This window comes from Eleutherodactylus coqui, chromosome 2 (genome assembly GCF_035609145.1).
Source record: "Eleutherodactylus coqui strain aEleCoq1 chromosome 2, aEleCoq1.hap1, whole genome shotgun sequence".
Lineage (NCBI taxonomy): Eukaryota > Metazoa > Chordata > Amphibia > Anura > Eleutherodactylidae > Eleutherodactylus > Eleutherodactylus coqui.
Window position 1 is genome coordinate 345,652,654 of NC_089838.1, and position 10,376 is coordinate 345,663,029.

A 10,376-nucleotide genomic window follows, 5' to 3' on the forward strand; every position below is an offset into this window, starting at 1 on the left:
GGGCCACTAGTGGCGTCTCTGTTACTACTTAGGCATCTGTGGGAGTCACTATTACCACTGGCGCCACTGTGGGTGTTCCTATTACTACTTTGGGCCACTATACGGGGCATTATTACTACTGAAGCCACTGTGGGAGTCACTATTACTACTGAGGCCACTGTGGAGGACACAATTACTACTGGGGCCACTGTAGGAGTAACTATTAATACTAAGGCTACTGTGGGGGACATTCTTATTACTGAGGCCACTGTGGGGGAAATTATTACTACTGAGGCAACTGTGGGGGACACTATTACTGGGGTCACTGTGGGGGACACTTACTACTGAGGCCACTCTATGGGGCAGTATTACTACTGGGGCCACTGTATGGGGCAGTATTACTACTGGGGCCACTGTATGGGGCAGTATTACTACTGGGGCCACTGTATGGGGCAGTATTACTACTGGGGCCACTGTGGGGGGCACTATTACTACTAGGGTCACTGTGGGGGGCACTATTACTACTAGGGTCACTGTGGGGGGCACTATTACTACTAGGGTCACTGTGGGGGGCACTATTACTACTAGGGTCACTGTGGGGGGCACTATTACTACTAGGGTCACTGTGGGGGGCACTATTACTACTAGGGTCACTGTGGGGGGCACTATTACTACTAGGGTCACTGTGGGGGGCACTATTACTACTAGGGTCACTGTGGGGGGCACTATTACTACTAGGGTCACTGTGGGGGGCACTAATACTACTGAGGCCACTGTGGGGGGCAGTATTACTACTGGGGCCACTGTGGGGGGCAGTATTACTACTGGGGCCACTGTGGGGGTCGCTATTACTACTGGGGCCACTGTGGGAGTCACTATTGCTACTGAGGCCATTGTGGGGGGACACTATTACTACTGAGGCCACTGTGGGGGACACGATTACTACTGAGGACACTGGGTGTCACTATTACTACTGGGGCCATTGTGGGGGTCACTAGTACTCCTGAGGACACTGTGGAGGTCACCATTACCAATGGTGCTGCTGTGGGGGGTCAATATTACTACTGGGACCACAGTGGGTGTCACTATTACTACTGAGGACACTGTGGGGTCACTGTCACTACTGGAACCATTGTAGGGGACACTTAATGCTAAGGGCCACTTTGGGGTGTCAGTACTACTACTGAGGCCACTATAGAGGGCACTATTATAACTGGGCCACTGTGGGGGTCACTTTTGCTATTTGAGCCACTATAGGGGGTACAAATAGTACTTGTTTCACTGTGGAGGTAACTATTACTACAGAGACCACCGTAGAAGTCAACATTACTACTGAGGACATTATGCAGACACTGGGACCACTGTTGGGGGACACTATTGCAACTGGGGCCAATATGAGAGACACTACTACTACTGACGCCACTGTGAGGGTTACTTTCTACTGTGACCACATTGCGGGTCACTATTACTACTGGGACCAATGTGGGGGACACTTACTGCAGGGGCAGCTGTGGGGTGTCACTATTACTATTGGGGCCACTGTGGAGGTCACTATTACTACTGGGGCCACTTTTACTACTGAGGCCGCTGTTGAAGGTCACTATTACTACTGGAACCACTGTGGGGGGCACTCTTACAACCAGGGTCACTGTGGGAGACACTATTACCACTGGGGTCACTGTGGGAGGTCACTTTTTGTATTTGGGCCACTATAGGCGGCATAATTACTACTGGTGCCACTGTGTAGGTCGCTATTACTACAGAGACCAACGTGGAATTCACTATGCATAAATAAGATACAAAAACTCAAATAGAATAGATTACAAGTGATGAGTAATTAGAAGTTTATTCACTATTACTTCTGAGGCAACTATAGCAGGAACTGTTACCACTGGGACCACTGTGGGGCGACATGATAGTTACTGAGGCCACTATGGGGGACAGTTTTACTACTGGGGCCAATATGGGAGACACTATTACTACTAGTGCCACTTTGGGGGTCACTGTTACTACTGGGACCACTGTAGGAAGCACTTTTTCTACTGGGACCACTGTGGGGGGCACTATTACTACTGAAGCCACTGTGGGGGCTCTATAACTGCTGGGACCACTGTGGGGATCACTATCACTACTAGGAACACTATGGGGGTCACTATTACTACTGGGACCATTGTGGCGGTCAGTAATACTATTGAGGCCACCGTGGGGGTCACTATTAATACTGAGGCCACCGTGGGGGGTCACTATCACTACTGAGGCCACTGCAGGGGTCTCTATTACTACTGGGACCACTGTTGGGGTCATGGTTACTGCTGGGGGTGTCACTATTACTACTAAGCCCGCTGTGGGGGTGGGTCACTTATTGCTGGGGATACTGTGGGGATCACTATTACTACTAGGAACACCATGAGAGGCACTATTACTACTGGGAATACTGTGTGGGGCACTATTACTTCTGTGGGGAGCACTATTACTGCTGAGGCTATCATGGGCTTCACTTTTACCGCTGGAGCCACTGTGCTGGCTACTATTACTGCTGGAGATGCTGTGGAGGGTCACGATTACTACTCAGAACACTGTAGGTGTCACTATTACTACTGAGGACATTGTGGAGTCACTATTACTACTGGGACCACTGTGGGGGCACTATTACTACTGGGGCCACTGTGGAGGTCACTATAACTACTGAGACCACCATCGAAGTCACTATTACTACTGAGGCCACTATAGCAGGCACTATTACTACTTGGGTCACTGTGAAGGGCACTAATAATGCTGGGGTCGCTGTGGAGTGTCACTATTACTACTGAGGACACTGGGCATCACTATGACTGCTGTGGGCGTCTCACTATTAGTACTGGGACCACTGTGGGGGTTACTATTAGTACTTAGACCACTGTGGGTGTTACTATTACTACTAAGGATGTTGTGGGGGTCATTATTATTACTGGGACATTGTGGGGGACACTGATACTGCTGGAGCCGCTTTGGGGGTCACTATTACTGCTAAGGGCCGCTGTGGGGGTCACTTACTACTGGGGCCACCGTTGGGAGCACTATTAATACTGGAGCCACTGTTGGGGTCTCTCTTACTAGTGGGGCCACTGTGGGGGTCACTATTACCACTGGGACCACTATGCAGGGGAACGATTACTACTGGGACCACTGTTTGGGCCACAATTTCTACTGGGGTTACTGTGGGGGGCACTATTACTACTGGGGCCACTGTGGGAGACACTTACTACTGTGGGGGGCACTATTGCTACTTGGGCCACTGTAGGCAGCAGAAATACCACTGATGCCACTGTGGAGGTCACTATTATTAAAGAGACTACTGTGGGAGTCACTATTACTACTGGGACCACTGTGGGGGACACTATTGCTACTGAGGTCACTATGGGTGGCAGTATTACTACTAGTGCCAATGTGGGGGGTCAATATTATTCCTGAGGACACTGTGGGGGACACGGTTACTGCTGGGGCCTCTGTGGGGGGATCACTACTGCTGGGGCCTCTGTGGAGGTCACTTCTACTACTGGGATCCCTGTGGGTGTCACTTTTACTACTGGGACTATTGTTGGGCACATGGTTACTACTGGGGCCACTATGGGGGGTGACTATTACTACTGAGGCCACAGTGGGGGTTCACTATTACTACTCAGGCTGCTGGGGGGGGGGGGCTTTTACTACTAGAGACACTATAGTGGGCACTATTACTACTGGAACCACTTTGGGGGGCACTATTACAACCGGGGCCATTGTGGGAGACACTTACTACTGGGGCCACTGTGGGGGTCATTTTATCTGTTTGGGCCACTATAGGCGGCACAATTACTACTGGTGCCACTGTGTAGGTCACTATTACTACTGAGGCAACTATAGCAGGCACTGGGACAACTGTGGGGGGGGGGGGGGGCACTATTACTGCTGAGGTCACTATTACTACTGAAGCCACTGTGGGAGGCAATATTACTGCTGGGGCCACTGTGGGGATCACTATTATCACTGAGGACACTGTGGGAGTCACTATTACTATTGAGGCCACCATGGGGGGGCAGTAAAATTACTGTGGCCACTGTGGGAGACACTATTACCACTAGGGCCACTGTGGTGGTCATTTTTTCTATTTGGGCCACTATAGGCAGGACAATTACTACTAGTGCCACTGTGTAGGTCACTATTACTACTGCGGCAACTATAGCAGGCACTGGGACAACTGTGGGGGAACATGATACTTACTGGGCCACTATGGGGGGCAGTTTTACGACTGGGACCACTGTGGGGGGACACTATTGCTACTGAGGCCACTGTGTGGGTCACTATTACTACTGGATCACTGTATGGGTCACTATTACTACTGAGACCACTATGTGGGACACTGTTACTGCTGGGGTTGCTGTGGGGCTTAATGTTACTACTGGGACTACCGTAGGAGGCACTATTAGTACTCAGGCTACTATGAGAGACACTTACTGTTGGAGCTACTGTGGGGATCACTATTAGTACAAGGAACACTATGGAAGGCACTATTACTACTGGACTACTGTGTGGGACACTTACTACTGGGGCCACAATGAGAGAACTGTTACCACTGAGGCCACTGTGGGGGGCACTATTACTGCTGAGGTCACTATTTCTACTGAAGCCACTGTGGGAGGCACTATTACTGCTGGGGCCACTGTAGGGGTCACTATTACCACTGAGGACACTGTGGGAGTCACTATTAGTGTTGGGGCCACTATGGGGGGCAATAAAATTACTGTGGCCACTGGTGGGAGACACTATTACTGCAGAGACTACTACAGGGGTGACTTATTACTGGGGCCACTGTGGGGGACACTATTACTGAGGCCAGTTAAGCGGCACTATTACTACTGGGGCCACTGTGGAAGACACTATTACTACTGGGGCAACTGTAGGAGGCACTTTTACTACTGGGACCACTAGCGGGGGTCCTTGTTACTACTAAGGCAACTGTGGGAGTCACTACTACTGGCACCACTGTGGGGATCCCTATTAATACTTAGGGCCACTATACGGGGCATTATTATTACTGGGGCTAATGTGGGGGAGACGGTTAGTACTGAGGCAGCCATTGGGGGGGCACTACTTCTACTGAGGCCATTGTGAGGATCACTATTACTACTGGGACCACTGTGGGGGTCACTATTACTACTGAGGCCACTGTGGGGGTCACTATTACTTCTGGGGCCACTGTGGGGGTCATTTTTACTTCTGGGGCCAATATAGGGGATTTTAGGGTTTTGACTTTTTTCAAAATATACATTTTCCTAATGTTGCCTGTATGTTTGTTTTAGCAGACAGTTTTGCTACTTGGCACAATATAAGGAACACTATTACTACTGTGGCCACTATAGGGGGTAATATTACTACTTAGGGCAATTTTTCAGGGGTCACTAGTAGTACTGTAGGGGGTAACTATTACTACTGATGCCACTGTAGGGGTTAATATTACTAATAGGGCCACTGTGGGGGGGGGGGGGGCACTATTACTACTGAGGCCACTGTAGGGGTCAATACTACTAATAGGGCCACTGTGGGGGGGGGGGGGCACTATTACTACCGAGGCCACTATTGGGGGTCAATATTACTGCTGAGGTCACTATAGTAAATGTGCCATCTTGGAATACCTCAAGGAGAACAACGGAATAACTCCTCACCAGCGTGGATTCGTGAGGGGTCGATCATGTCAGACCAATCTGATCAGCTTCTACCATGAAGTAAGCTCTATTGATCTTGTATATCTGGACTTCTCTAAGGCATTTGACACCGTGCCACATAATAGGCTGATGTATAAAATGAGAAGCTCGGATTGGGCGAAAAACATATGTATCTGGGTAAAGAACTGGCTCAGAGATAGAAAGCAGAGGGGGGTAATAAATGGTTCGTACTCTGGGCCCCCATCACTAGTGGGGGCCACAGGGTTCAGTATTGGGCCCCATTCTGGTCAATATATTTACCAAAGACCTGATAGAGGGGCTGCACAGCAAAATATCAATATTTACAGATGATACAAAATTATACAAGATAACCCCTTCAGTGGTGGGTTTCTCACCCCCCCCCCCCCCCCCAGGGCAGGTTCTTTAACCCCTTCAGTGGCAGGTTTCTCACCCCCCCCCCCCAGACCCCCCAGGGCAGGTTCTTTAACCCCTTCAGTGGCGGGTTTCTCACCCACCTGTCAGACCCACCAGGGCAGGTTCTTTAACCCCTTCAGTGGCGGGTTTCTCACCTCCCGTCAGACCCACCGGGGCAGGTTCTTTAACCCCTTCAGTGGCGGGTTTCTCACCCCCCGTCATACCCACCAGGGCAGGTTCTTTAACCCCTTCAGTGGCGGGTTTCTCACCCCTCCGTCAGACCCCCCAGGGCAGGTTCTTTATCCCCTTCAGTGGCGGGTTTCTCACCTCTCGTCAGACCCACCAGGGCAGGTTCTTTAACCCCTTCAGTGGCGGGTTTCTCACCCCCCCTGTCAGACCCACCAGGGCAGCTTCTTTAACCCCTTCAGTGGCGGGTTTCTTAGCCCCCTGTCAGACCCACCAGGGCAGGTTCTTTAACCCCTTCAGTGGCGGGTTTCTTAGCCCCCTGTCAGACCCACCAGGGCAGGTTCTTTAACCCCTTCAGTGGCGGGTTTCTTAGCCCCCTGTCAGACCCACCAGGGCAGGTTCTTTAACCCCTTCAGTGGCGGGTTTCTCACCTCCTGTCAGACCCACCGGGGCAGGTTCTTTAACCCCTTCAGTGGCGGGTTTCTCACCCCCCGTCATACCCACCAGGGCAGGTTCTTTAACCCCTTCAGTGGCGGGTTTCTCACCCCTCCGTCAGACCCCCCAGGGCAGGTTCTTTATCCCCTTCAGTGGCAGGTTTCTCACCCCCCCCCCCCCCCCGTCAGACCCACCAGGGCAGGTTCTTTAACCCCTTCAGTGGCGGGTTTCTCACCTCCCGTCAGACCCACCGGGGCAGGTTCTTTAACCCCTTCAGTGGCGGGTTTCTCACCCCTCCGTCATACCCACCAGGGCAGGTTCTTTAACCCCTTCAGTGGCGGGTTTCTCACCTCCCGTCAGACCCACCAGGGCAGGTTCTTTAACCCCTTCAGTGGCGGGTTTCTCACCTCCCGTCAGACCCACCAGGGCAGGTTCTTTAACCCCTTCAGTGGTGGGTTTCTCACCCCCCCTGTCAGACCCACCAGGGCAGCTTCTTTAACCCCTTCAGTGGCGGGTTTCTTAGCCCCCTGTCAGACCCACCAGGGCAGGTTCTTTAACCCCTTCAGTGGCGGGTTTCTTAGCCCCCTGTCAGACCCACCAGGGCAGGTTCTTTGACCCCTTCAGTGGCGGGTTTCTCACCCACCTGGGCAGGTTCTTTAACCCCTTCAGTGGCGGGTTTCTCACCTCCCGTCAGACCCACCGGGGCAGGTTCTTTAACCCCTTCAGTGGCGGGTTTCTCACCCCCCGTCATACCCACCAGGGCAGGTTCTTTAACCCCTTCAGTGGCGGGTTTCTCACCCCTCCGTCAGACCCCCCAGGGCAGGTTCTTTATCCCCTTCAGTGGCAGGTTTCTCACCCCCCCCCCCCCCCCCGTCAGACCCACCAGGGCAGGTTCTTTATCCCCTTTAGTGGCGGGTTTCTCACCTCCCGTCAGACCCACCAGGGCAGGTTCTTTAACTCCTTCAGTGGCGGGTTTCTCACCTCCCGTCAGACCCACCAGGGCAGGTTCTTTAACCCCTTCAGTGGCGGGTTTCTCACCCACCTGTCAGACCCACCAGGGCAGGTTCTTTAACCCCTTCAGTGGCGGGTTTCTCACCTCCCGTCAGACCCACCGGGGCAGGTTCTTTATCCCCTTTAGTGGCGGGTTTCTCACCTCCCGTCAGACCCACCAGGGCAGGTTCTTTAACTCCTTCAGTGGCGGGTTTCTCACCTCCCGTCAGACCCACCAGGGCAGGTTCTTTAACCCCTTCAGTGGCGGGTTTCTCACCCACCTGTCAGACCCACCAGGGCAGGTTCTTTAACCCCTTCAGTGGCGGGTTTCTCACCTCCCGTCAGACCCACCGGGGCAGGTTCTTTAACCCCTTCAGTGGCGGGTTTCTCACCCCCCGTCATACCCACCAGGGCAGGTTCTTTAACCCCTTCAGTGGCGGGTTTCTCACCCCTCCGTCAGACCCCCCAGGGCAGGTTCTTTATCCCCTTCAGTGGCAGGTTTCTCACCCCCCCCCCCCCCCCCCCCCCCGTCAGACCCACCAGGGCAGCTTCTTTAACCCCTTCAGTGGCGGGTTTCTTAGCCCCCTGTCAGACCCACCAGGGCAGGTTCTTTAACCCCTTCAGTGGCGGGTTTCTTAGCCCCCTGTCAGACCCACCAGGGCAGGTTCTTTGACCCCTTCAGTGGTGGGTTTCTGACCCCCCCCCCCCGGGATTATTCACCCCGGAAAAAAGACGGCTAAGGGGCGACCAAATAACTGTATATAAATCCATGAGAGGACAATACAAGGATCTCTGCCATGATCTGTTTATACCCAGGACTGCGACGGTAACAAGAGGACATCCGCTACGTCTAGAGGAAAGCAGGTTTCATCACCAACACAGGAGGGGGTTCTTTACTGTAAGAGCAGTGAGACTGTGGAACTATCTGTCTGAGGACGTGGTGATGGCAGGATCCTTAGAGGAGTGTAAGAGGGACTAGATGTCTTTCTATGATATTACAGGATATGGACATTAGGTGACCCGCGGGGATGGTGATCCGGGTCGTGGTGTCAGGTAGGTACTATCAGAGGTTGGGCCAGGGATTACTCCTTCCCATTATGGAGTTGGGAAGGAGTTTTTTCCCCTGTAGCAAGTTGGGGTTAGTCCTGCTTACTTTCCCCTGCCCAGGGGTGGCAGCAGCGCAATGATGTCCAGATACACCAGGTAAAGTCCAAATACCGGTCCCACCTGCATTCATTACAGCATAGCAGCGTATTCAGTAAACATGCAGTCCACCATATCATATACAACTGCACACAAACATGTACCGCTTCCTTCAGCGGACCGTCCGGGAAGGTGACTCCACCCCGATAGGCGATGAGCCGACTACCCCCTGTCCGCTCCGTGCTTCCAGGCCCCTTACAGACCAGCACCAGGTCTATATAGACCTCAGGCGCCACAGGCTTCAAGGACCCCGAGCTTGTGAGGGCAGGGATTTAAACTGTGTAGCCGCACCCTTAACTAAATCAAACACAGTGACTGTGCTCAGAGGCCCCCTATAGGCCACTCTTGCTACTGCACGGTTACACCCCCAACTGAGCTAAATTGGCTTCTGCCTTATTGGGGTATTTTTGCCTTCCTCTGGAACAAGGGGGTGGAAACAGGCGGGACTAGATGGACATGGTCTTCATTCAGCCTAACACACTGTTACTGTATTACTACCGATGCAGGAGGCCTTCACTCCGTCCCGGGGGACACTATAGGAGACAGGAGTGATATAATGGGCTCTAGTACTGAGGCCAATGTAATGGTCACTTAATACTAGGACCACCATGTGTGGGGGGCACTATTACCACTGGGGTGGTATGTATAGTGTTAGTCTAGGCTTGTATGCCCCTAGAACGGTGTTGGCCCCCGGTCTGTCTCTACGGAGCACAGTGCTAGTCCTGGTATGTTTATCTGAGTATGGTGCTAGTCCTGGTTTGTCTCCCCTGAGGACTCTACAAGTGCCGGTAGCCTTCCACGAGGACGGTGCTAGCCCCAGTATGTCTCTCCTGAGTACCTTACTAGTCTCAGTAGGTTTCCCTAGAAGACGGTTCCAGCCCCGGCGTGTCTTCCCTAGGGTCAGCGCCTGTCCCTGGTACATCCACACTGAGGACCACACTAGTCCCTGATGCGCTGCTTGCCCCCGATATGTTTACATTGATGATGGTGCTAGTCTTGGACTATTGGTTCCCGAGATTGGTGCTAGTCCCGATAGGGCCTCAGGGAACACCTCCTGGGGGCTGGTGCCGTCCTGGGGGGAGACGCATTGGACTATTGGTTCCCAAGATTGGTGCTAGTCCCGATAGGGCCTCAGGGGACACCTCCTGGGGGGAGACGCATCGTACTCTAACGTTCTAATACACCTTTTGTTACTATGTCTATAACACACCCTGTGGTCCTACCGCTATCCCCTATACAGCATCATGTGAACCAATCCATAACTCGCCACGACTATAGAGCCATACTGCCCCCTGTGTTAGGCACTGACACTACTACTCCCAGACAATGGGCCTGGGTGGATGCAAGGCTCTCCTTAACCCCTTACATTACACAATCCGGTTTCTTCCAGTGTTACCATGGATCATCCTTGCATAGGATTTCTGACCATGCGGGCCGCAGCTTGGACCGGAGATCTACTCTATGATCCATTCTCGCCCACATCATACC